Genomic DNA, 24,634 nt, shown 5'->3' with positions numbered 1-24,634 from the left:
GCACTGGCTGAACTCCATGCCCGGGAGCAGCCCACAGTGTGGGCAGGCAGGAGCCAGGCAGGGGCTGCTGTGACCAGCGGCGGGGCCCCGAGGGGCTGGGGGAGCCTGTGCTGAGTGTCCCTGAGCTGAGGGCACATTTCCTTCAGTGCCATCACCTGGGCATGGACCTCTTCCAGTGGCATGGCCCAGAAAAGAGGAAAGCCATCAAGGGCATCTCCAGAGGCACAGCCTGACCAGCAACAGCAGCAGGCAAAGCAAAGGTTTTGCTAAGCCATGGCCCTTTGATGAAGCCAAACATTTACAATCAAGGTAGCCCATTAGTACAGATGGGGGTATACACTCTGGGAGTACAGCCAAAGGGATGAGGTCACACCAGGCTCTGATGTCACGGCAGGCTCAGAGGTGACAGCAGGCTCTGAGGTTGCAGCAGGCTCTGAAGTCACAGCAGGCTGAGTTGACAGCAGGCTCTGAGGTCACAGAGGCCCCAGAGCCCCGTGGTTGCACAGCACCACAAGGACCCAGCAGTCAGTCCCTGACCACAACTGCTGTGGCAGCAGCGGCGGCGGCGGCAGCAGCGGTGCTGACATTGGGACAGCGGTGCTGACATTGGGGACAGCGGTGTCAGGACAGTGGTGGCAGCAAGAGCTGGGAACTGGCACAGGGCAAGGCACCATGGCCCTTGCTCTGCGCCTCTTCCTCCTGCTCCTGCTGGCAGTGGCCCTGCCTGCCAGGGCAGCCCAGGCTGCTCCATGGCCAGCGCGGGGAGCAGGTGAGCAGGGGCCTGGCTCCCCGTTTCCCGGGACAGTGCTTCCTTCCCCCTGGGTCACCTTGGGGATGGTTTTCCCCAGGCTTTAAGGGAGGGTTTCCTCTGGGAGGGATAGAGCTCCAGTGGGGCCTGGGCTGCTCCAGTTTTGTCTCCAGGGATGTTGCACAGGGGCTGCAAAGAGTGTGGAGAGTGAGCAGAGGCAGCCCAGAGCTCCCCATGCCCCTGGGTTGCTTTGGCCATGTCCATTGACATCTGCCTCCCACTGCCTGGCCTGACCCCCATGCAGTGCCCAGTTCCCCAAGGCAGAAGGGGATCCCAGCACACCATGGAAATGCTTCTGATCTCTGCTCCCTTCTAGATTGGGATCGTGACATGGATAATTTGGAATTGCTGTTGAATGACACTTGGAAGATCTTGGAGAATGCTGGAGGCAAGTTTGCAATGCACCTTTTGTGACAGAATCATAAGTGTCAGTGTGGCAAGAGCTCGCCCATGTGCAATTTGCTGTAACATAATCTCTGAATTGATGAATTCTGGGAGCCTTTCCCTGATCCCTTCTGGAGCTCTGACTGATTCCACAGGATGGCTGTCAGTGGCAGGAAGGAGCATTTAGCTGTCAATGCTCTTCCCCCAGCTGCCCCACTGCTCCTTTCACTCCCTGCATGGCTGTTTCCCAGCCTGGCCTGGCTGCAGCTTCTCCCCAGCTCCGTAGGAAGGCATTGGGCATCAGCTGACAGGAAGCCCAAACTACACCCCGGGCTGTGCACACTCTGATATTACTGCCATTTCCTCGTGTCCCAGATGCCCAAGTGGGGCACCTTTTGGGAGGAGAGAGTACTCTGTCCCAGCCCCAAGATCCTGGGCCTTTTCCTTATCCTTATCAATACTTTCACAAATATTGCCTCCTGACGATGCCACCTCCCCAGTGGCGAATGTTTCCATCTCATCCAGCTCATCCAGCTGTGTCTTTCCTTTTCTTTTCTAAAGGGATGGACCAGAAGCTTGTGCAGAAGGAGGAACTTCCCGGGGAAAGCAGTGGCTCGGTGGCAGCCCCTGCTGCAGGAAGGGATGAGATGGGAGACACAGAGGCAGAGACAGACACAGGCACAGGCACAGCCACGGACACAGCCACAGACATGGACAAGGACAAAGAGACGAAAACAGACAGAGACACACTTAAAGGAGGTAATTGCTGTGCAAGGCACAGCCCTTGCCGGGGCTGTGTGGCAGCAGCTCTTCCCCCAGCACCCACCCTTGCACAGCCAGGCAGCAGCAAAAGCTGGAAGCTCCTGGGCTTGGAGGCCTCTGGAGCTCATTGACAGCCCCTGGGAAAGGGCACTGGTGCCCCAAGGTCCCTCCTGCTGCAGCTTGCCCTGGAGCTGGCCCTGAATGCCCAGGGGCCCAAGGCACAGGAGCAGCCCCGAGTGGAAGCCCTGCCCTGGCTCCCCACGGGGCAGAGGCTGCACTGGGGCCTCACAGCACCAGGCTATGTCCTCTTGGGCTGGGGGAGCTGTCCCGGGGCAGGCAGAGGTGAAATGAGGGAAGGTTTGGGCACAGCCTACAGTCGATTTTTTCAGGGCTTTAGAGAGGGTTTCCGCTGTGGGAAGAAGAGAGCCCCCAGAGACTCTGGGCTGCTCAAGCCACCCCTCCAGAGATGTCGAACAGAGACACCAAAGAGTGTGGAGAGTGAGCAGAGGCAGCTCAGAGCTTCCCAAGCCCCTGGGCAGCTTTGGCCATATCCATTGACATCTGCCTCCCACGGCCTGACCCAACCCCCTTGCAGTGCCCATTTCCCTAAGGCATAGAGGGATCCCAGCACACCATGGAAATGGTTCTGATCTCTGCTCTCTTCTAGATTGGAAAGGTGACATGGAGTACTTGGAAATGATGGCAAATGATGGCTTGAGGACCTTGCTAGATGCTGGAGGCAAGTATGCAAAGCACATTTTGTAACAGAATCATAAGTGTCAGTGTGGCAAGTATCTCGTCCATGTGCCCTTTCCCTTAACATGATCTCTGGGTTGATGGACTCTGGAATTTTTGCCCTGCTCCCTTCTGGAGCCCTGAGTGATCCCACAGGATGGCTGTCAGTGGCAGGAAGGAGCATTTAGCTGTCAATGCTCTTGCCCTGTGCAATGCCAGGGTGTCCTTCCGTGTGCTCTGTGCAGCCACGGAGAAGAGCAGAGAGGGAAGGGGCCGGGCCCAGGGCTGTGCCCCGGGGCTGTGCCTTGGGCAGCTCCTTTGGCAGCCCCAGGGAGCCTGAGGATCTCCTGCAGTGTCACGGGAGCTGTTCTCTCCTGCCTTTGTTTGCAGCTCAATCTCTTCGTCACGGTGATCTGGCATCACAACCCACATCCAGGACTGAGCCTGTGGGAGATGCTAAGGGTAGGTCAAGTCCTTTCCCCCTGGGAGAGCTGCCAGCTCAGAGCCCAGAGCTCAGCCAGGGGGGCAGCGCTGCAGGTGCCAGGACAGAGCCGTGCCCGTGTGTGCCCTCACTGTGCACGATCCTCTCACTGCTCCTGTGGCTCAGTGCTGCCCATGCAGATCAGCACAGGTGACAGAAGCTTCTGTGGCTGTTGAGTTACAGGAGTGACAGCAGGGAGGAATTCTCCAGCTTTCTTAATGGGTACTACACAGAAGCCCAGCTCCCGTCGCAGGGGTGAGTTGTGTGTCCCTGCTGACCCCACAGGCGGAGCCCTGAGTTTGTGGGATCTGTTCCTGGGAAAATGCAAATATTCTCTCTTAAGGTCCTCCAACAGGGAAGTATAAAACTACAGGACAGAAGGAATCGCTTGACTCAAATGACATCCTGAAACAAATCACAAAGGAAATGCACAAAGACCGTGGTGGGTACACATCCCTGAGCCTTTTCCTGACTCTCAGCAGCCAGGGCCCTTCTCTGCTCATCTGGACACACCATGTCCGGCACTGTGGGAAACGATCCTTCCCAGAACTCCCCAAGCCCCTGGGCAGCTTTGGCCATGTCCATTGACATCTGCCTCCCACTGCCTGACCTGCCCCCCTTGCAGTGCCCAGTTCCCTAAGGCAGAAGTGGATCCCAGCACACCATGGAAATGCTTCTGATCTCTGCTCCCTTCTAGATTGGGAAGGTGACATGGAGTACTTGGAAATGATGGCAAATGATGGCTTGAGGACCTTGCTAGATGCTGGAGGCAAGTATGCAAAGCACCTTTTGCAACAGAAACACACAAGTCAATGTGGCAAGTATCTCATCCATGTGTCCTTTCCCTTAACATGATCTCAGGGTTGATGGATTCTGGAATTTTTGCCCTGCTCCCTTCTGGAGCCCTGAGTGATCCCACAGGGTGGCTGTCAGTGGCAGGAAGGAGCATTTAGCTGTCAATGCTCTTCCCCCAGCTGCCCCACTGCTCCTTTCACACCCTGCAGGGCTGTTTCCCAGCCTGGCCTGGCTGCAGCTTCTCCCCAGCTCCGTAGGAAGGCATTGGGCATCAGCTGACAGGGAGCTGCACCCCGGGCCGTGCACACTCTGATATTACTGCCATTTCCTCGTGTCCCAGATGCCCAAGTGGGGCACCTTTTGGGAGGAGAGAGTACTCTGTCCCAGCCCCAAGATCCTGGGCCTTTTCCTTATCCTTATCCATATCTTTCACAAATATTGTCTCCTGACGATGCCACCTCCCCAGTGGCGAATGTTTCCATCTCATCCAGCTCATCCAGCTGTGTCTTTCCTTTTCTTTTCTAAAGGGATGGACCAGAAGCCTGTGCAGAAGGAGGAACTTCCCGGGGAAAGCAGTGGCTCGGTGGCAGCCCCTGCTGCAGGAAGGGATGAGATGGGAGACACAGAGGCAGAGACAGACACAGGCACAGGCACAGCCACGGACACAGCCACAGACATGGACAAGGACAAAGAGACGAAAACAGACAGAGACACACTTAAAGGAGGTAATTGCTGTGCAAGGCACAGCCCTTGCCGGGGCTGTGTGGCAGCAGCTCTTCCCCCAGCACCCACCCTTGCACAGCCAGGCAGCAGCAAAAGCTGGAAGCTCCTGGGCTTGGAGGCCTCTGGAGCTCATTGACAGCCCCTGGGAAAGGGCACTGGTGCCCCAAGGTCCCTCCTGCTGCAGCTTGCCCTGGAGCTGGCCCTGAGTGCCCAGGGGCCCAAGGCACAGGAGCAGCCCCGAGTGGAAGCCCTGCCCAGAGCCCAGGGCCAGCCCTGGCTCCCCACGGGGCAGAGGCTGCACTGGGGCCTCACAGCACCAGGCTATGTCCTCTTGGGCTGGGGGAGCTGTCCCGGGGCAGGCAGAGGTGAAATGAGGGAAGGTTTGGGCACAGCCTGCAGTAGATTTTTTCAGGGCTTTAGGGAGGGTTTCTGCTGTGGGAAGAAGAGAGCCCCCAGAGACTCTGGGCTGCTCAAGCCACCCCTCCAGAGATGTCGAACAGAGACACCAAAGAGTGTGGAGAGTGAGCAGAGGCAGCTCAGAGCTCCCCAAGCCCCTGGGCAGCTTTGGCCATATCCATTGACATCTGCCTCCCACGGCCTGACCCAACCCCCTTGCAGTGCCCATTTCCCTAAGGCAGAGAGGGATCCCAGCACACCATGGAAATGCTTCTGATCTCTGCTCTCTTCTAGATTGGAAAGGTGACATGGAGTACTTGGAAATGATGGCAAATGATGGCTTGAGGACCTTGCTAGATGCTGGAGGCAAGTATGCAAAGCACATTTTGTAACAGAATCATAAGTGTCAGTGTGGCAAGTATCTCGTCCATGTGCCCTTTCCCTTAACATGATCTCTGGGTTGATGGACTCTGGAATTTTTGCCCTGCTCCCTTCTGGAGCCCTGAGTGATCCCACAGCATGGCTGTCAGTGGCAGGAAGGAGCATTTAGCTGTCAATGCTCTTGCCCTGTGCAATGCCAGGGTGTCCCTCCGTGTGCTCTGTGCAGCCACAGAGAAGAGCAGAGAGGGAAGGGGCCGGGCCCAGGGCTGTGCCCCGGGGCTGTGCCTTGGGCAGCTCCTTTGGCAGCCCCAGGGAGCCTGAGGATCTCCTGCAGTGCCACGGGAGCTGTTCTCTCCTGCCTTTGTTTGCAGCTCAATCTCTTCGTCACGGTGATCTGGCATCACAACCCACATCCAGGACTGAGCCTGTGGGAGATGCTAAGGGTAGGTCAAGTCCTTTCCTCCTGGGAGAGCTGCCAGCTCAGAGCCCAGAGCTCGGCCAGGGGGGCAGCGCTGCAGGTGCCAGGACAGAGCCGTGCCCGTGTGTGCCCTCACTGGGCACGATCCTCTCACTGCTCCTGTGGCTCAGTGCTGCCCATGTAGATCAGCACAGGTGACAGAAGCTTCTGTGGCTGTTGAGTTACAGGAGTGACAGCAGGGAGGAATTCTCCAGCTTTCTTAATGGGTACCACACAGAAGCCCAGCTCCCATCGTAGGGGTGAGTTGTGTGTCCCTGCTGACCCCACAGGCGGAGCCCTGAGTTTGTGGGATCTGTTCCTGGGAAAATGCAAATATTCTCTCTTAAGGTCCTCCAACAGGGAAGTATAAAACTACAGGACAGAAGGAATCGCTTGACTCAAATGACATCCTGGAACAAATCACAAAGGAAATGCACAAAGACCGTGGTGGGTACACATCCCTGAGCCTTCTCCTGACTCTCAGCAGCCAGGGCCCTTCTCTGCTCATCTGGACACACCATGTCCGGCACTGTGGGAAACGATCCTTCCCAGAACTCCCCAAGCCCCTGGGCAGCTTTGGCCATGTCCATTGACATCTGCCTCCCACTGCCTGACCTGCCCCCCTTGCAGTGCCCAGTTCCCTAAGGCAGAAGGGGATCCCAGCACACCATGGAAATGCTTCTGATCTCTGCTCCCTTCTAGATTGGGAAGGTGACATGGAGTACTTGGAAATGATGGCAAATGATGGCTTGAGGACCTTGCTAGATGCTGGAGGCAAGTATGCAAAGCACCTTTTGCAACAGAAACACACAAGTCAATGTGGCAAGTATCTCATCCATGTGTCCTTTCCCTTAACATGATCTCAGGGTTGATGGATTCTGGAATTTTTGCCCTGCTCCCTTCTGGAGCCCTGAGTGATCCCACAGGGTGGCTGTCAGTGGCAGGAAGGAGCATTTAGCTGTCAATGCTCTTCCCCCAGCTGCCCCACTGCTCCTTTCACACCCTGCAGGGCTGTTTCCCAGCCTGGCCTGGCTGCAGCTTCTCCCCAGCTCCGTAGGAAGGCATTGGGCATCAGCTGACAGGGAGCTGCACCCCGGGCCGTGCACACTCTGATATTACTGCTATTTCCTCGTGTTCCAGATGCCCAAGTGGGGCACCTTTTGGGAGGAGAGAGTACTCTGTCCCAGCCCCAAGATCCTGGGCCTTTTCCTTATCCTTATCCACATCTTTCACAAATATTGTCTCCTGACGATGCCACCTCCCCCGTGGCGAATGTTTCCATCTCATCCAGCTCATCCAGCTGTGTCTTTCCTTTTCTTTTCTAAAGGGATGGACCAGAAGCCTGTGCAGAAGGAGGAACTTCCCGGAGAAAGCAGTGGCTCGGTGGCAGCCCCTGCTGCAGGAAGGGATGAGATGGGAGACACAGAGGCAGAGACAGACACAGGCACAGGCACAGCCACGGACACAGCCACAGACATGGACAAGGACAAAGAGACGAAAACAGACAGAGACACACTTAAAGGAGGTAATTGCTGTGCAAGGCACAGCCCTTGCCGGGGCTGTGTGGCAGCAGCTCTTCCCCCAGCACCCACCCTTGCACAGCCAGGCAGCAGCAAAAGCTGGAAGCTCCTGGGCTTGGAGGCCTCTGGAGCTCATTGACAGCCCCTGGGAAAGGGCACTGGTGCCCCAAGGTCCCTCCTGCTGCAGCTTGCCCTGGAGCTGGCCCTGAGTGCCCAGGGGCCCAAGGCACAGGAGCAGCCCCGAGTGGAAGCCCTGCCCAGAGCCCAGGGCCAGCCCTGGCTCCCCACGGGGCAGAGGCTGCACTGGGGCCTCACAGCACCAGGCTATGTCCTCTTGGGCTGGGGGAGCTGTCCCGGGGCAGGCAGAGGTGAAATGAGGGAAGGTTTGGGCACAGCCTGCAGTAGATTTTTTCAGGGCTTTAGGGAGGGTTTCCGCTGTGGGAAGAAGAGAGCCCCCAGAGACTCTGGGCTGCTCAAGCCACCCCTCCAGAGATGTCGAACAGAGACACCAAAGAGTGTGGAGAGTGAGCAGAGGCAGCTCAGAGCTCCCCAAGCCCCTGGGCAGCTTTGGCCATATCCATTGACATCTGCCTCCCACGGCCTGACCCAACCCCCTTGCAGTGCCCAGTTCCCTAAGGCAGAGAGGGATCCCAGCACACCATGGAAATGGTTCTGATCTCTGCTCTCTTCTAGATTGGAAAGGTGACATGGAGTACTTGGAAATGATGGCAAATGATGGCTTGAGGACCTTGCTAGATGCTGGAGGCAAGTATGCAAAGCACATTTTGTAACAGAATCATAAGTGTCAGTGTGGCAAGTATCTCGTCCATGTGCCCTTTCCCTTAACATGATCTCCAGGTTGATGGACTCTGGAATTTTTGCCCTGCTCCCTTCTGGAGCCCTGAGTGATCCCACAGGATGGCTGTCAGTGGCAGGAAGGAGCATTTAGCTGTCAATGCTCTTGCCACATGCAATGCCAGGGTGTCCTTCCGTGTGCTCTGTGCAGCCACAGAGAAGAGCAGAGAGGGAAGGGGCCGGGCCCAGGGCTGTGCCCCGGGGCTGTGCCTTGGGCGGCTCCTTTGGCAGCCCCAGGGAGCCTGAGGATCTCCTGCAGTGCCACGGGAGCTGTTCTCTCCTGCCTTTCTTTGCAGCTCAATCTCTTCGTCACGGTGATCTGGCATCACAACCCACATTCCAGATGGAGTCTCACGGAAATGCTGAGGGTAGGTCAAGTCCTTTCCCCCTGGGAGAGCTGCCAGCTCAGAGCCCAGAGCTCGGCCAGGGGGCAGCGCTGCAGGTGCCAGGACAGAGCCGTGCCCGTGTGTGCCCTCACTGGGCACGATCCTCTCACTGCTCCTGTGGCTCAGTGCTGCCCATGTAGATCAGTAGAGGCGACTGAAGCTTCTGTGGCTGTTGAGTTACAGGAGTGACTGCAGGGAGGACTTTTCCAGCTCCTTTGGTGGATGCTGCACACAAGCCCAGCTCCCGTCGCAGGGGTGAGTTGTGTGTCCCTGCTGACCCCACAGGCAGAGCCTTGGGTCTATGGGATCTGTTCCTGGAAAATGCAAATACTTTGCCCTAAGGTCCTCCAACAGGGAAGTACAAAGCTACAAGACCCAAGAAACCCCACAAGCCATATGAACTCATGAGGCAAACGTTGAAGAAAATGCTGCAGGGAGGACCAGGTGGGTGCATGTCCCTGAGCCTTCCCCTAACACTCTGCAACCGGGGCCTTTCTCTGCACAGCTGGACACGCCGTGCCGGCACAGCGGGAAGGGATCCATGGCAGCCTCGCTGCCCCACTGCTGCTTTCACACCCTGCAGGGCTGTTTCCCAGCCTGGCCTGGCTGCAGCTTCTCCCCAGCCCTGCAGGAAGGCATTGGGCATCAGCTGACAGGGAGCCCAAATGGCCCCCCGGCCATGCACACCATGAGATCCCTGCAATTTTCTGGGCTCTGGGCAGACCAGGAGTGGTGGTGGTTGGGCAAGAGAGAGTGCTGCACAGCCCCCAAATCCTGGGCCTTTTCCTCATCTTTATCCATGTCTTTGACAAGTACTGCTTCCTGAAGAGGACACTTCCCAAGTGTGTAGTGGTTCCATCTCATCCAGCTGTGCCTCTTCCTTTCTCAAGGGATGGACAGAGAGGCTCTGTGGAAGGCAGCATTTCCTGAAGGAATGGAGGCAATGCCAGGCACAGGGAGAGGAGATAATTTCTTTGCCAGGCTCAGCCCTTGCTGGGGCTGTGTGGCAGCAGCTCTTCCTCCAGAGCCTGCCCTGTCTGAGAGGCCCTGACTGTTCCTTGAGCTGTCTCAGCTGCCATAGACGAGAGATGCAAGGAGGGGTGGTTGTGGCAGTGCCTGCTGAAGTTTCTCCAGGGATTTAGGGAGGGTTTCCTCTGGGAGGGAGAGACCTCCCAGTGGGCCCTGGGCTGCTCCAGGAATGTTGTACAGGGGCTACAAAGAGTGTGGAGAGTGAGCAGAGGCAGCCCAGAGCTCCCCAGGCCCCTGGGCAGCTTTGGCCATGTCCATTGACATCTGCCTCCCATGGCCTGACCCAACCCCCTTGCAGTGCCCATTTCCCTAAGGCAGAGAGGGATCCCAGCACACCATGGAAATGCTTCTGATCTCTGCTCCCTTCTAGGCTGGGATCAGGACATGGATTATTTGGAAGTTCTGGCAAAAGACACTTGGAAGACCATGGAGAATGCTGAAGGCATGTTCTCAGTGACAGAATAATCATTGTCAGTGTGGCAAGAGCTCACACATGTACCATTCCTCTGAAGTTCCTCTGAAGATTGATGCATTCTGGGAGCCCTTCCCTGCTCCCTTCTGGAGCCCTGAGTGATCCCACAGGATGGCTGTCAGTGGCAGGAAGGAGCATTTAGCTGTCAATGCTCTTGCCCTGTGCAATTCCAGGGTGTCCTTCCGTGTGCTCTGTGCAGCCACGGAGAAGAGCAGAGAGGGAAGGGGCTGGGCCCAGGGCTGTGCCCCGGGGCTGTGCCTTGGGCAGCTCCTTTGGCAGCCCCAGGGAGCCTGAGGATCTCCTGCAGTGCCACGGGAGCTGTTCTCTCCTGCCTTTCTTTGCAGCTCAATCTCTTCGTCACGGTGATCTGGCATCACAACCCACATCCAGGACTGAGCCTGTGGGAGATGCTGAGGGTAGGTCAAGTCTTTTCCTCCTGGGAGAGCTGCCAGCTCAGAGCCCAGAGCTCGGCCAGGGGGGCAGCGCTGCAGGTGCCAGGACAGAGCTGTGCCCGTGTGTGCCCTCACTGGGCACGATCCTCTCACTGCTCCTGTGGCTCCAGAGTGGCGGGTGTTTGGATGAGGAAGAGGCCTGGCCCAGCCCCAAAAGCCAAGATCATTTTTTGAACCTTGTCCATGACTTTGACAAGCATTAGCTTCTGAAGATGCCACCTGTCTGAATGGGGGAACAGTTCTATATAATTCACGTGCCCATTTTCCTTTCTCAAGGGATAGAAGAAAAGTCTGTGCAGAAGGAGGAACTTCCCGGAGAAAGCAGAGGCCCGGTGGCTGCCCCTGCTGTAGGAAGGGAGGAGGAGATGGGAGACACAGGGACACAGACAGACACAGACACAGACACCGACAAAGACATAGATACAGGAGGTAATTGCTGTGCCAGGCTCAGCCCTCTCTGGGGCTGTGTGGCAGCAGCTCTTCCCCCATCACCCGCCCATGCACGGCCCGGCAGCAGCCAAAGCTGGAGGTTCCTGGGCTTGGAGGCCTCTGGAGCTCATTGACAGCCCCTGGGAAAGGCCACTGGTGCTCCAAAGTTCCTCCTGCTGCCAAGGGGCGGCAAGGTGCCTGCAGGCCCCAGCTCTGGGGGAAACAGAGAACGTCCTGCCCGTGTGCACCGTGCTGCCAGCCCAGCAGTTGGGCACAGCACGGCCTCACGCTCCCCATTGCTCCCACAGATGCAGCCGTCACCACAACACGTGTTCCCGACTCCCAGAAGGGTGTCAGAAGAGGTTTCTGTCAGGGAACACGCTGCTGGCTACTGTTGATTGCAAGCTTGCTTATTTTGGAGCTTGTCTTAATTTTATGCTGTGCCAGATATTGCTGTTGCTGCAACAGAAACCAGTGAGTGTTTGTTCATCTTTTCCCTCAGACAGCTTCTTTTCAAAGTCTACTGTAGGTGGGGAACATTCCCAGTGAGGATGCCTTTAACTGGCCTCCTAATTGCTGGGCCTTGTCCTGGGGAGCCCGCCGGGGCTGCAGCCTCTGCTGGCTCCCACTGAGGCTGCCTGGCCAAGAGCAGCCCCAGGGGCAGTGGGCAGAGGCAAAGCAAGGTGGGCAGGAGAAAGGGCAGGGCCCAGATTGCCCTGGAAAGGCAGAGGCGCTCTGGGGCCCGCTCCTGGCCAGGGACCCCGCCCAGAGCCATCCCCTGCTGGCCGGGGCCTTGAGGGGCAGCTGTGCAGCTGGGCCAAGCTGTGCCAGCAGCTGCAGCCGTGCTGGGGAGCCCTGCCAGCCCTGGGCCCTGCTGGCCAGGAGGGTCCTTGTGTGCCAGCCCCAGCCAGTGGGGCCTCACACACTCCTCTCTCCACAGCTGCTCCCGTGCACCTTCAGAAGAACCAGTAAACAACTCAGGCAGCGAGAAATTGACCTGCCATCCCAGCTCTTCACGTCTGCCCCCGTCTGCCCTGGTGGGGATGCAGCGCCGTGTTTCATGCAACCCGATACCCACACCTCCAAAACGAGACCCTCTGCCCCTGAGCCCCCTGGCTCAGCCCCCCGGACAGGACTGAAGCGGGACAGCCTCTGTCCATCGGGGCAGGCATTGGCCCTTGTTTTATATTCAAATAAAGAACTGGAGTTGTTACAGCTGTGTCTGCGTGTTTACCACCAGCAAAGCCCAGAGGGCACCGGCACTGGCTGAGCTCCATGCCCGGGAGCAGCCCACGGTGTGGGCAGGCAGGAGCCAGGCAGGGGCTGCTGTGACCAGCGGCGGGGCCCCGAGGGGCTGGGGGAGCCTGTGCTGAGCGTGCCTGAGCTGAGGGCACATTTCCTTCAGTGGCATCACCTGGGCATGGACCTAAAGAGCCCCTAAATATAGGGCTATCTTGGGGTCTCTGCTAAGGTGTGCAAGAACCCCTCATGAGGCACAAAGGAATACTTATGGTTTTGCTGCCCGATCCCGAGAGAAAACACAAACCAACAGAGTGTCAGTTTATGCAGTGCTTTATTTAGGGCCCGGGGACCTGAGGACTAATGTCTCAAAGTCAGGGTCCCGAGTTGGTTACAAAAGATGCTTATCTTTTATACCTTTGTTACAAGTCTTATTTCATCAGCCTACGTACAGTCTCCTACGTATTTTACTTTATTCATCTTACAGGTAACCTTTCTAAAGGCTATAAATTTTGCACGCTTGCTCTAGCTAAAATAAAGGTTAATTCTCTAAGCTTAACTCCCACCACAGAAAACATTTTATTGGTAACCATGTAATCATATTTCACAAGTAATTTGTATACCTATATGTACTACATGCTCTACTAAGTCCTTTAAACGTTGTTCCTTACATCAGCAGATTCTCAGGCCTCATTTCTCAGGTTTGGTTCCCATGGGCCTGCACAGGGACCAACTCCTTAGCCTAACTACTGCTAACAGAGGCCTTATGGCAACAACTCCCCCCTTTTGAGCATTCTTCAACCAGTTGCAAGGATGCTCAATTCTCTTCTTCATGCAGCAGTCTCTATATAAGATGATGGTGGAGTAATTCTTGTCATGACTTCATTTCGGGTCATGGCCTTCATGACTCTTCTCGTATGCATCCTTTCCCTAAAGATCATTCCTAAGAAACAACGATATGCTACTAAAATAATCACAACCAAGATTATAATCATTATTACATATTGAATGACAGAGGATATCCAACCAGAAACCTGGATCCCTAAAGAGCTAAATATTGCTCCAATCCAATTGTGTTCAGCATCTTCTTTGGGTTCCTGTATCTTAGACTCTATATCATCCAATTGACTTATGTCTTTTTCTACTTCCTTTGTAACGTTTGGGATATGGATACAGCAATGATCTGTTCTATCATGTAGGTACCCGCAGACACCATGTTCCTTTAATAACAACATATCCAATGCCATTCGATTTTGTATAGCCATCCTACTAGTTGCTTGTAGCTGCAAATTCAAATCCTTAAACCCCTTTTTAGTGGCTGATGCTAATCTCTCAGTTTGTCCCAAAAGCCGGTAGAGCATTTCCCTATTTCTATAGGCCGATATGGGAGCAAATAATGATTCTAACATCCAACCCAATTTGACCCCTCCTGATGGTTCATGCCACTCATCTTCTGGATTTATTCCTTCCATGACCTCTCTTTTATTCCTCCTTCCTATGTCCAAATCTGTCAATCTTGATTGTTTCCAGAATGGGCATAATGTGGGCGCTCCCAACGTTATTTGGGTTACCAATCCATCTATAGGTATATGTGTGGTCCACATTCCATGTCCCATGTCCCATACTAAATTCCCTGGACTCCTTATAGTAGTAGTTTTGCAATTCACCTGCTTTTGTCCTTTTAATTCTCCTTTTATAGAGTGGTTGTATCCTCTACATTCACATCCCCATTTCAGCAAAATCTTCACTGGTACTAGCCCTACCTGCTCTCCTGGTGTATCACACGTAATTACCCTTGTGCAATTCCATGACTCTACTTTCTCTGTCATTTTCCTATGGCTTGTTTCTGCTGTCAGGACATGGGCATGTGTCTGGTTCTTTCTACCAGTCCATTGTATACACCATCCAATTTTCCCTAGATAACTATATGTTTCCAGCAAGCTTGGCCCCCAGACTGCTTGCCATGTAGTCCACTCTTCCTTGCCATCCTGGCAAACCACTTCATAGTAATATTTTGTAGTGGGCATTTTATGTGATTGTACCTCATCATATTCACACCATCCTACATTTTTGAATCGTCCAATCGTGATGAATTTGGAATTGGGTAAGGCTTCACAATCCCCTCTACTTCCAGGTGATGACCACTGTTTGCGGAGAGTTGTTGTTTTAACTGTCCACTCAGTACGGTTATGCAACTCTTTCCTACATTCCTTTGTCCCATTTCTGGTGATCGGAGGCATTTCAGTGATAGGAATAATTCCCCAGGGTATGGGATCCCCTGCTGCATGGGGTAAAGGTAGACAAGCAGTTATGGATGACACATTCTGGGTTTTTCCAAAGTCTCGTATCAGTCCTACTACCAGATTTTCCTGTTTAGAGTTTCTTGGTAACCCTACCTCATTATCTACCTGCCGAGTCACTCTCATCTCATCTAGGTACATCACTGTTCTTGCATGTGCCCACCAATCATCCTGTGCTATCCAACACCAGTAAATGCCTTCATCTTTTCCTGGCTGCACATTCCTTACTATCAGGATAATTGATTCTCCTAATCTCCTTTCTATCTGATACTTCCCTCCAGATGTTAAATTTTTCCCAAACCACCATCCATACTCGGAAAAATGCTGGCCTTCTTTAACTTCACAAGTAAAAATCACATCCTTCCCTTTGGTCACTTGATATTCTCCATGTTGGGCCTTAATTTCAGAGCCTAAGTGGGCCCTTGCCTCCACCTTTCGTAACCCAAAATTCCCTTTCCCTCCACAAGACACTATGCACAGATATATACCTTCTGTCTCTCCTATCTTTGGATCAGTATAATTCAGCCACCCCTTCCCATAAGTTCCCAGAGTCCACCAACTTATATTCCCCAGCTGTCTTTCCCATTGCTGATGTTTATTCTGTTTCCACCACTTGACTTCGATATCCTGATAACATTTCTTTTCCAATTTGAAGGTACAATTTATTCTCAAAGGAGGTCCGTCCCACATATCCACCTGAGTTGAGAATGGAGTTACATTTACAGCTACAGTTTCTTCACTTATTTTCCCAGTATCCCATGGTAAAACTTTCAATTTGAAACTCTCATAATCAAAGCTTTCTCTTATCCAGACTACGCAACGATAAACGTCGCTGTCAGTTATCGTGACATTGGATAGTTGCAGGGTGGTATTTCCCTTTTGCTCATCCTCATCCCAAACCATAGTTATACCTGTATGAATTTGTTCTGCCCCATGTCTCCTCACTTTATATTGATTTCTTCGGATCCAACTTTCTGGTTGTCCGTGAACAGACAGGTCATAGACACATTCATCCCTTCCATCATCACTATTTGGGTTCGAGTTCTGTAATAACTAAAAATTCATTAGTTAAGGGTAATAAACAGATCAGCAAGAACCCAACTGTCAGAATCCGATCTTGGGCTGGAACACCATTTGAGTGGAGGTTAACAGCTGAACTTCCCAACGGGTCGGCACCTTCTTGACTCGGGTGTAATGTATCCAATTGTCGATCCCCTCGACTTTTACTGCAGTGAAGGTGGTCATGATCACTTGTCGTGGGCCTTCCCTTGTTTCTTTCAGGGGGTCTGTGTTCCAATTCTTCACATAGACCTGGTCTCCCGGCTGGATGTCATGGACAGAATTTTCCAGCGGCAGGGGTCTGTTCCATTGCAGGGCTCCTTTTAGGGCAGTAAGTACCTTATTCAGAGACAATACATAATTAAAAAGCACATCATTCCCTACTACATGAGGGTCTCCTTTTAATACTGTAGTATGATATGGTCTGCCATACAGTATCTCGTATGGACTTACTCCTATCCTCTCCCGGGGTTTAATCCTAATTCTTAACAAGGCTAATGGTAGGGCCTGAGGCCACTGGATTTTGGCCTCCTGACAGATTTTCTTAATCTGTCCTTTCAGGGTTTGATTCATCCTCTCTACTTGCCCGCTGGATTGAGGCCTCCATGGGGTATGCAAATTCCAGGTAACATCTAACAGCCGGGCGACTGTCTGTACCACTCCTGCCACAAAATGAGGTCCCCTGTCAGAAGAGATCCCTAATGGAACCCCAAATCTCGGAATGATTTCTCTCATTATGTTTTCACTACTTCTTTGGCCTGATTAGTTCTGCAAGGGAAAGCCTCTGGCCATCCCGAAAACGTGCAGACATACACCAGCAGATACTTGTATCCTTGTGATCGGGGCAATTCGGAAAAATCTATCTGCCAATAATCTCCTGGCTCTGCTCCTACCTGTAATTTCCCTAGTTGTATCTGCTTCCTCACTACTGGATTATTTTTAAGGCACACTGGGCACATGGCATTCACTCGTTTAGCCATTGTTAACATCTGGTTAGAGATAATTTCCCTCTTCAGAAATTTTACCAATACCTCTGCTCCCCAGTGGCATTTATTATGCTCAGTTTCTAAAATCACCTTCATCAGTTTGGTAGGGACCACTACTTGGCCAGTCCCAGTCACATACCATCCCATTGCATTCTTCTGGGCCTGGACCAGCTGTGCCAATTTTTCATCCTCAGCGGAATAACTGCGTTTTTGTCCCATATAAGGTTGTACCGGTCCTACCTTTGTTGGAATCAGCGCCATTTCAGTCCAGACCTTTCTAGCAGCTTTTCGTGCGATTAAATCAGCCAGCCGATTCCCTCGAAAAATCTTTCCCTCATCTTTCTGGTGTCCTTTCACATGCATCACAGCCACTTCCACTGGCTTATACACAGCTTCCAGTAGCAGCAGGATCTCATTCCGATGTCGAATGGATGTCCCCTGTGAACTTAACAGTCCTCTCTCTTTCCATAAAGCCCCATGTCGTGCAGAACTCCAAATGCATATTTTGAATCTGTCCATATATTTACCTTTTTCCCACTGCTCAGGACCAGGGCTCTGGTTAATGCTATAATTTCAGCCTTCTGTGCAGATGTTCCTGGAGTGAGGGCCTTAGCTTCCACCACCTGCGTGAGGGTCACCACCGCATACCCGGCATACCTGGTTCCATTCTCTACGAAGCTGGATCCATCGGTGTACAGTTCCCAGTCTGGCACCTCCAGGGGCACATCTCTCAGGTCCGGTCGGCTAGCGTATACCTGTTCGATGGTTTCCATACAGTCATGTGTTAATTCGCCCTCATTCTGCTCACTGCGGAGGAACTCTGCTGGATTGATGCAATTAGTCACTTTGAGCTCAACACCATCCTGTTCTCTGAGCAATGCATGGTATTGTAACAATCTGCTAGAGGACATCCAATGCCCCCCTTTTTGTTCCAAAACTGCCAGTACCATATGGGGCACAAACACCTCCATCTTTCTCCCCAGAGTCAATTTTCGGGCCTCCTGGATCAGTATCACTGTGGCTGACACTGCCCGCAAGCATGCCGGCCATCCTGCGCTCACAGTGTCCAGTTGTTTAGAGAAATACCCAACAGGCCTCTTCCACGATCCGAGGGTTTGGGTTAGTACGCCCAGGGCTAGTCGCTGCCTCTCATTGACATATAGCTGAAAGTCTTTATTTAAATCTGGTAGGCCGAGTGCAGGTGCCTCTTTCAAGGCCTGTTTCAGATCTAGGAAGGCCTTCTCCTGTGGTTTGTTCCACTGCAGTTGAGACTCCTTTAAAGCTTCATAAAGGGGTTTAGCCATTAGCCCAAAGTTTGGTATCCAGAGTCTACACCAACCCACCATTCCTAAAAAGGATCTTAGTTCTTGGTGGTTTCGGGGTGTGGGTATTGCACAGATAGCTTCAACTCTATTGATTCCCAATTTCCTTACCCCCTTTGAGATTTCACAGCCTAGGTATATCACACTCTCTTGCACTAATTGGGCCTTTTCCTTTGAAACCCAATATCCTCCTTGTCCCAGCATATTCAACAGTTCTATAGTTAGGGTTAAACAGACCTCCCGTTGTTCTGTAGCCAGAAAGATGTCGTCCACATACTGGAGGAGAACATAAGAGAAGGGTGATTCTCTTACCTGAGTCGTCTTCCATTCCTCCAGCTCTTTGGCTAATTGATTTCCAAAAATTGTAGGAGAATTCTTAAATCCTTGGGGAAGTCGTGTCCAAGTGAGCTGCCTTTTTCGTCCGGTATCCGGATTTTCCCATTCGAAGGCAAAATATTTCCTACTTTCTAATGCCAGTGGGATGCAGAAGAAGGCATCTTTTAAATCGATAACTGTAAACCATTGGAATTTCTCTGACACAGATGTTAACAAAGTATACGGGTTGGCCACCACCGGGTGAATGTCTTTGACAATGTTATTTATTGCCCTTAAATCCTGTACTAGTCTATACTTACCATTTGACTTCCTTACGGGAAAAATAGGGGTATTGAATTCAGATTCACATTCCTGTAGTATCCCTAGCGTAATGAACTGAGCGATTAAAGGGGCTACCCCTTTCCGGGCTTCCAACTTTATAGGGTACTGTTTCACCCTAACAGGTTGTGCTCCCTCCTTTAATTCAATTACCACTGGCTGGGCTGCTTTGGATTTTCCTGGGACTCCTGTTTCCCAAACCCAAGGTACTACTGCCTGCTCTATTTCCTCTGGGACGGGGGTAGGCTCAACTTCTTTAAATACAAATAATTTGGACAATTGTTCATCTGGTATTTCCAGTTTAACTCTTCCTTTTTCAAATATTATTTTTGCATTTAATTGTGACAATAGGTCCCTTCCAAGAAGAGACTCTGGACAGTTAGGTAAATATAAAAACTGATGATCAAACGCCTTCCCTCCAAATTTAATATCTAGGGGCTGTAAGAAGGCCCTCTCTTCCATTTTTCCCATAGCCCCCACAACTTGAATTTTAGTATCACTTAATGGTCCTAATTTTGTGTTTAATGCTGAATGTGTTGCTCCAGTGTCCACTCTTAATTCATGTTCTTGTCCTCCAATTTCTAAGGTTACTTTGAGATCCTGGTCTAGTCAGCTCTGATTCTCATAGTTTCCTAAAACATATGCTTGAGCAACATCTGCTGTCCCTGAAGCGAAAGTTCCCATATTTCCCATAGTAGTTGCTCCGTTCCCCATTCCCAATCTCACTGGACATTCGTTTTTCCAATGCCCCATCTGCTTACAAAAGGCACATTGATTAATATCCAACCTTCTCTGGACCCCAAACATATTCCCAGCTCCCCCTCTTCCCTGACTTTGCAGAATTCTCCCGTGACTGATACCTCCTCTCCCTCTTCCCCGCCCCCTTCTATTATCACCCCCCACCGCCTGCTGTAGTACTGCTAACATGCTAGACTGTTGCCTTTTCACTGTTTCCTTTTCCCTATTATTATACACTTTCCAAGCAACTTCCAACATCTTCTCTAAATTTCTCGTGTCCTCCCCTTCTAATTTCTGTAACTTCTTTCTAATGTCTTCCTGCGACTGCCCCATGAAAATCAAAGCCAATTGTAATTTTCCTGATTTTCCTTCCACTTCCAAATTAGTATATTTCCTGGCTGTCTCTTTCAGCCGTTCTAAAAATGCAGAAGGAGATTCATTTTTATCTTGTCTTACAGAATATAATTTAGACCAATTTAAGGTTTTAGGTATTCCAGTCCTAACTCCCTCAATCAGCAACTCTTGGTAGTCTCTAAGCCTTTTCCAACCCCTGTTTGTGTTCGGGTCCCACCCAGGATCCTCTCTTGGCACCAGATCATTCAAAGTTCCCTCAGCCAGCTGCAACCGCACCATTTCCCTAGCTTTCTCCATCATGACTCGTAATACCATCTCCTTTTCAGTGGAGTCCATTAATGTATCTAGTAAAACTTGTAAATCATTCCAATCCGGATACTGAGTTTTTATCACAATTTTAACCACACGAGCCACTCTTTCTGGGTCCTCCCGATACGACCCGGCTGACTGCTTCCATATCATCAAATCGCCTGGGGAAAATGGGACTTTAATCACTACTTTCTCTCCTTGCGCCCCCATCGCTTCCCTCAATGGGGCCATCAATTGAGGGTCCTCCCGACCCTTTTTCCCTTTTCTAGTTCTTTCAGCTAAGGGAGTTCTCGGCTTCTCCTTCACCTTTCTCGCAGGTGACTCTTGAGTATCACTTTTCTCCGAGTCCCAGGAAACCACTTTCTCCCCCCCCCCACATTCTGCTCCATCCTCTTCTTCAGAGGATTCTAAAGGGGGGGCACTAGGGGATACAAGCAACGAAATGTCTTCCTCTGTACTCATTAACTTACTAATGCACTCATCACATTTACTTCTATTTTTACATCCTAAACAACCATCTCCATTCTCTGTCTTTTGCAAGATCATAATTCCACACTCCTTTTGCCACTCTGGTTTGTTTTTGAGAGCATAAAACAAATCAAGATAAGGTATTTCATCCCATTTCTCATTATTCTGTAAAAAGCACATCAAAGGGGTTATAACATCAGAGTTAACAGATCCATTCAAAGGCCACTCTGGGCCACCAGTTTCATATAGTGGCCATCGATGATTACAATAATCAATCATTTTACTTTTATGTAACTCTTGGTGGAATCCTTCCTTTTTCCACCTTCCCAGTAAACATCCCAAGGGGGAATTCCCTGGGACCTTATCATTAGATTGTACCAAAGTCTTAAAGGTTTTAAACGGCATCATCTCACTTTTTTTTTTTCTCTCTTTTTCTTTTTCTCTTTTTTTTTTCTCTTTTTCTCCCTTTTTTTTTTTTTTTTTTTTTTTTTTTACACTTTAAGTTGCTCACGCACACACACCAATACTAATACTAATACCAATACTAATACCAGTACCAATACCAATACCAATACCAAACTTGCCACTTCTTGTCGCCGCGAGGGGCAAGTGCCGAGCCTGCGAGGCTTTCGCCTCGTCTGACGGTCGGCGCCTAGGCTTCCCAGACCATAGACGTCTTTAGCCCAACCCTGCGGGAACCGCCGTCCCATCTTATTAGGCAGGCACCCAAACCTTAAAAAAAAATAAAGCACCTTTCGGGCTTACCTTCTCACAGTCGTCCATCAGGCGCGGGGTCGGGCGCGGGTCGATGACTCCCCAGAAATCACCTGGTGCCGGTGTGGAGTTGATCAGCTTGCGAACCGCCCCAGCCATCTCCGGAGGTCCTGCCGCAGTCGCCAGAAAACTGCTGCCCGATCCTCAGAGAAAACACAAACCAACAGAGTGTAGGTTTATGCGGTGCTTTATTTTTAGGGCCCCGGGGACCTGAGGACTAATGTCTCAAAGTCAGGGTCCCGAGTTGGTTACAAAAGATGCTTATCTTTTATACCTTTGTTACAAGTCTTACTTCATCAGCCTACGTGCAGTCTTCTACGTATTTTACTTTAAACATTCACATTCATCTTACAGGTAACCTTTCTAAAGGCTATAAATTTTACATGCTTGCTCTAGCTAAAATAAAGGTTAATTCTCTAAGCTTAACTCCCACCATAGAAACATTTTATTGGTAACCATGTAATCATATTTCACAAGTAATTTGTATACCTATGTACTACATGCTCTACTAAGTCCTTTAAACATTGTTCCTTGCATCAGCAGATTCTCAGGCCGCATTTCTCAGGTTTGGTTCTCATGGGCCTGCACAGGGACCAACTCCTTAGCCTAACTACTGCTAACGGAGGCCTTATGGCAACATCTTAACAACTCCTGCAACCCTTTTTCCTGCCAGTTCTCTAATTTCTCAAGCTTCCTCCAGATGTCTTCCCACGATTTAGCTACAAACTGAGTTTTCAATAATACTTCCCCAGCTGAGGAGTTCGGATCTGTAACTGAATATACCTGCAGACACTTTTGCAGTCGATCCAGCCACTCAGTCGGGGTTTCGTCCCTCCCTTGGCACTCCCTGAATACCTTGCTGATGTTTTGTCCCCTAGGTACTGCCTCCTATATGCCCTGAATCACAATATTCCTTATATCTATCATATTTCATCTACCTTCCTCAGACTGAGCATTCAATCCTGGGTCGTGGCTTGGCCATTTCTGTTCCCCTGGCACCCCCTGTGGATTCTGGCATTCCCAATCCCGTATCCCTGCTTGTCTGACCATCTCCCTTTCCTCAGTGTTAAACAGTGACCTTAATATCGAGCTAATATCCTCAAAAATGAAAATACTAGTGCCTAAAAATTCATCCAGTCTATCAGCCACTCCAAAAGGATCATCCATCAGCCTCCACATTTCCTTTTTGAAGGCTCTCACATCCCCTATATTAATAGGCACGTTTACGTAGCCTATGACTCCTGGTGCTGTTGGCACTTCTCTTAATGGAAGAAGATGGTGACTTTCTTCTTCACTTTCACTGTCCTCCTCATTTGTCTTTTTCGCTTTGTGCCATGTTCTCAGGGGAGAGGATGTTATCCCTGTGTGTGTGGTTTGCTTTTTGGCTCCAGCTGGCTGCGGAGCGGATGTGGGCTGAGGCTGTGTACTGGGCTGTGTGGGCTGGGGCGTGTGAGTCGGTGCGGGCAGGGGAGGGGACTCAGTGGGCTGGGAGGGTAGCAGGGGTGGAGACTGAAGACTTACCTGGGTGTGTGCGGGGGCTGTACTGCAGAAGGCTGTGGGGGCTGGAGATCTATGAGTTGTGGTGGAGAAGGAGGTAGGAACAACGGGACAGCCTGCACAGCCTGCAGCGGTGGCAGTGCAGTGGCTTGTGCCGGCACAGATGCCGAAACCTCCATGGAGGGAGCTTGAGCCTGCACAGGCTGAGGCATGGGTTCTGGAGGAGCAGGTGGGATTCCTGAGCTTGGGTGGGCATGGATACCAGATATAGGGGTCAGAGATTGTCTAGGGGTTCCCACGTCTCACTCTGGGTCTTGATTCCCTTCTTAGTTTTCACCGGGAATAATCCTATCCGAGGTTCTTCCCATATTCTTGCATAACCTTTTTCCTCCCAATTCTTCAGCACTTTGCTATCCACAAACTTATTTAGGCAAGTCCATGTTTCAAATGTGCCAAACATGGGCCAGATCAGGTGTTTTCCTTATGCCCCCACACTTCTACACAATAATGTACCATTTTTTCTTTAGACAATTTCCTTCTCCTAGGGCAATTTTCCCAATTTTCCAACATCCGTCCCAACGGGCTATCCCTTGGGATTTCGAAAGCACTGCTCTCCTTTTTTGACCCATGTTTTTCCAAGGTCTTTTTCTGGATCTTACTCTTTTTCTGTCCCATTTTGCTCAGGATTTCAGTCTTTGTTACTTACCAATGATTCCTCCTTGCAGCTCAATATCAACTCTGCATGCAAACCTCTGGTTTCTTTTATTGGAACCGAAATGTGCTTACCTTTGACCAGTATTGCCAGACTACTGACCCTGCAGTGAACTGATCCGTGAGCTTTTGATAGGCAATGTGCTCTTTATCACCTCTTTTTCCTATTTCTCCTGGACTTACCAAGTCCTAAGCTAAAGGTTTACCAGTTCTTGAACTCAAAAGAACTTACCTTCCCTTTAAGCTTTCCCGTGACTGATCCCCAAAAACTCCCTGAGTTTTGAGTTTTATGCGTGAAAGGAGTTTTATCCCATTAGGTTCACTTCCCTATTGGCCGACCATTTCCCTCGCGCGAGAATGGAACTGCAACCTCAAGGCTCACTCTTGCATCGTGATAATATCACGTCTCAGACACACGCTCAGTCACTCTCACTCAACCACAATGATACTTACAGTTCCTTTTCTCGTGTGGGCCCTTCGTGCACGTAGAATTTTATGAGTGAAAATTTGCCGTGGCTTCCGAAGATGCCCTCCTCCTGGGTCTCCTCCGAGTTTTAAGAGAGCCCTGAACTCGTATCCCCTTTTATTGTGGCTGTGGCCTAAATTTGTTTGAGCTACAATTGGTTTCACGAGGTTTCCCACACCGTCAGGCTGCTAAAAGAAATCAGCAGAGTGCCTCCTGAGCAGGAAGGAGAGCCCTAGAACTCCAAAATTGTATCATGACAGGGTCACCGATAATGTAATAAATGAAACAGCCAGATCGGGAAAAAAAAAAAAAAAAATGTAACAGCAAACTCGGAATAGCCTCAAAAAAAAAGACAACCCCGATCCCAGGATCAGAGCCAGGTGAACTTCGGACTGGCCTCTATCACACCAATCCTCCCTCATTCACAAATCCTGCCACTGAAGGTGCAGTTTATATAGAGTTTATTTTCCCTAAGGCAGGGTTTCTTTGTCCACTTCTGCTCAGATTGCATATTCATGTGTCTTCTTTTGGGACTTCTGTTCTCTGGGACAGCTTTCCGGACAGGGACAGGGTTTGACGTGATTTCCGAGTAGCTGATATTTGGATGCACACTCCTGACGAGCTTGGGCATCTTGTCTCAGATGCATTTCTGGGGTAAATCACCTAGGCATAACCTGGCTCATCACCCTTGA

This window comes from Zosterops lateralis (assembly GCF_965231275.1).
Source record: "Zosterops lateralis genome assembly, chromosome: 11".
In the NCBI taxonomy this organism is placed as follows: domain Eukaryota; kingdom Metazoa; phylum Chordata; class Aves; order Passeriformes; family Zosteropidae; genus Zosterops; species Zosterops lateralis.
This window is presented reverse-complemented; position numbering follows the sequence as displayed.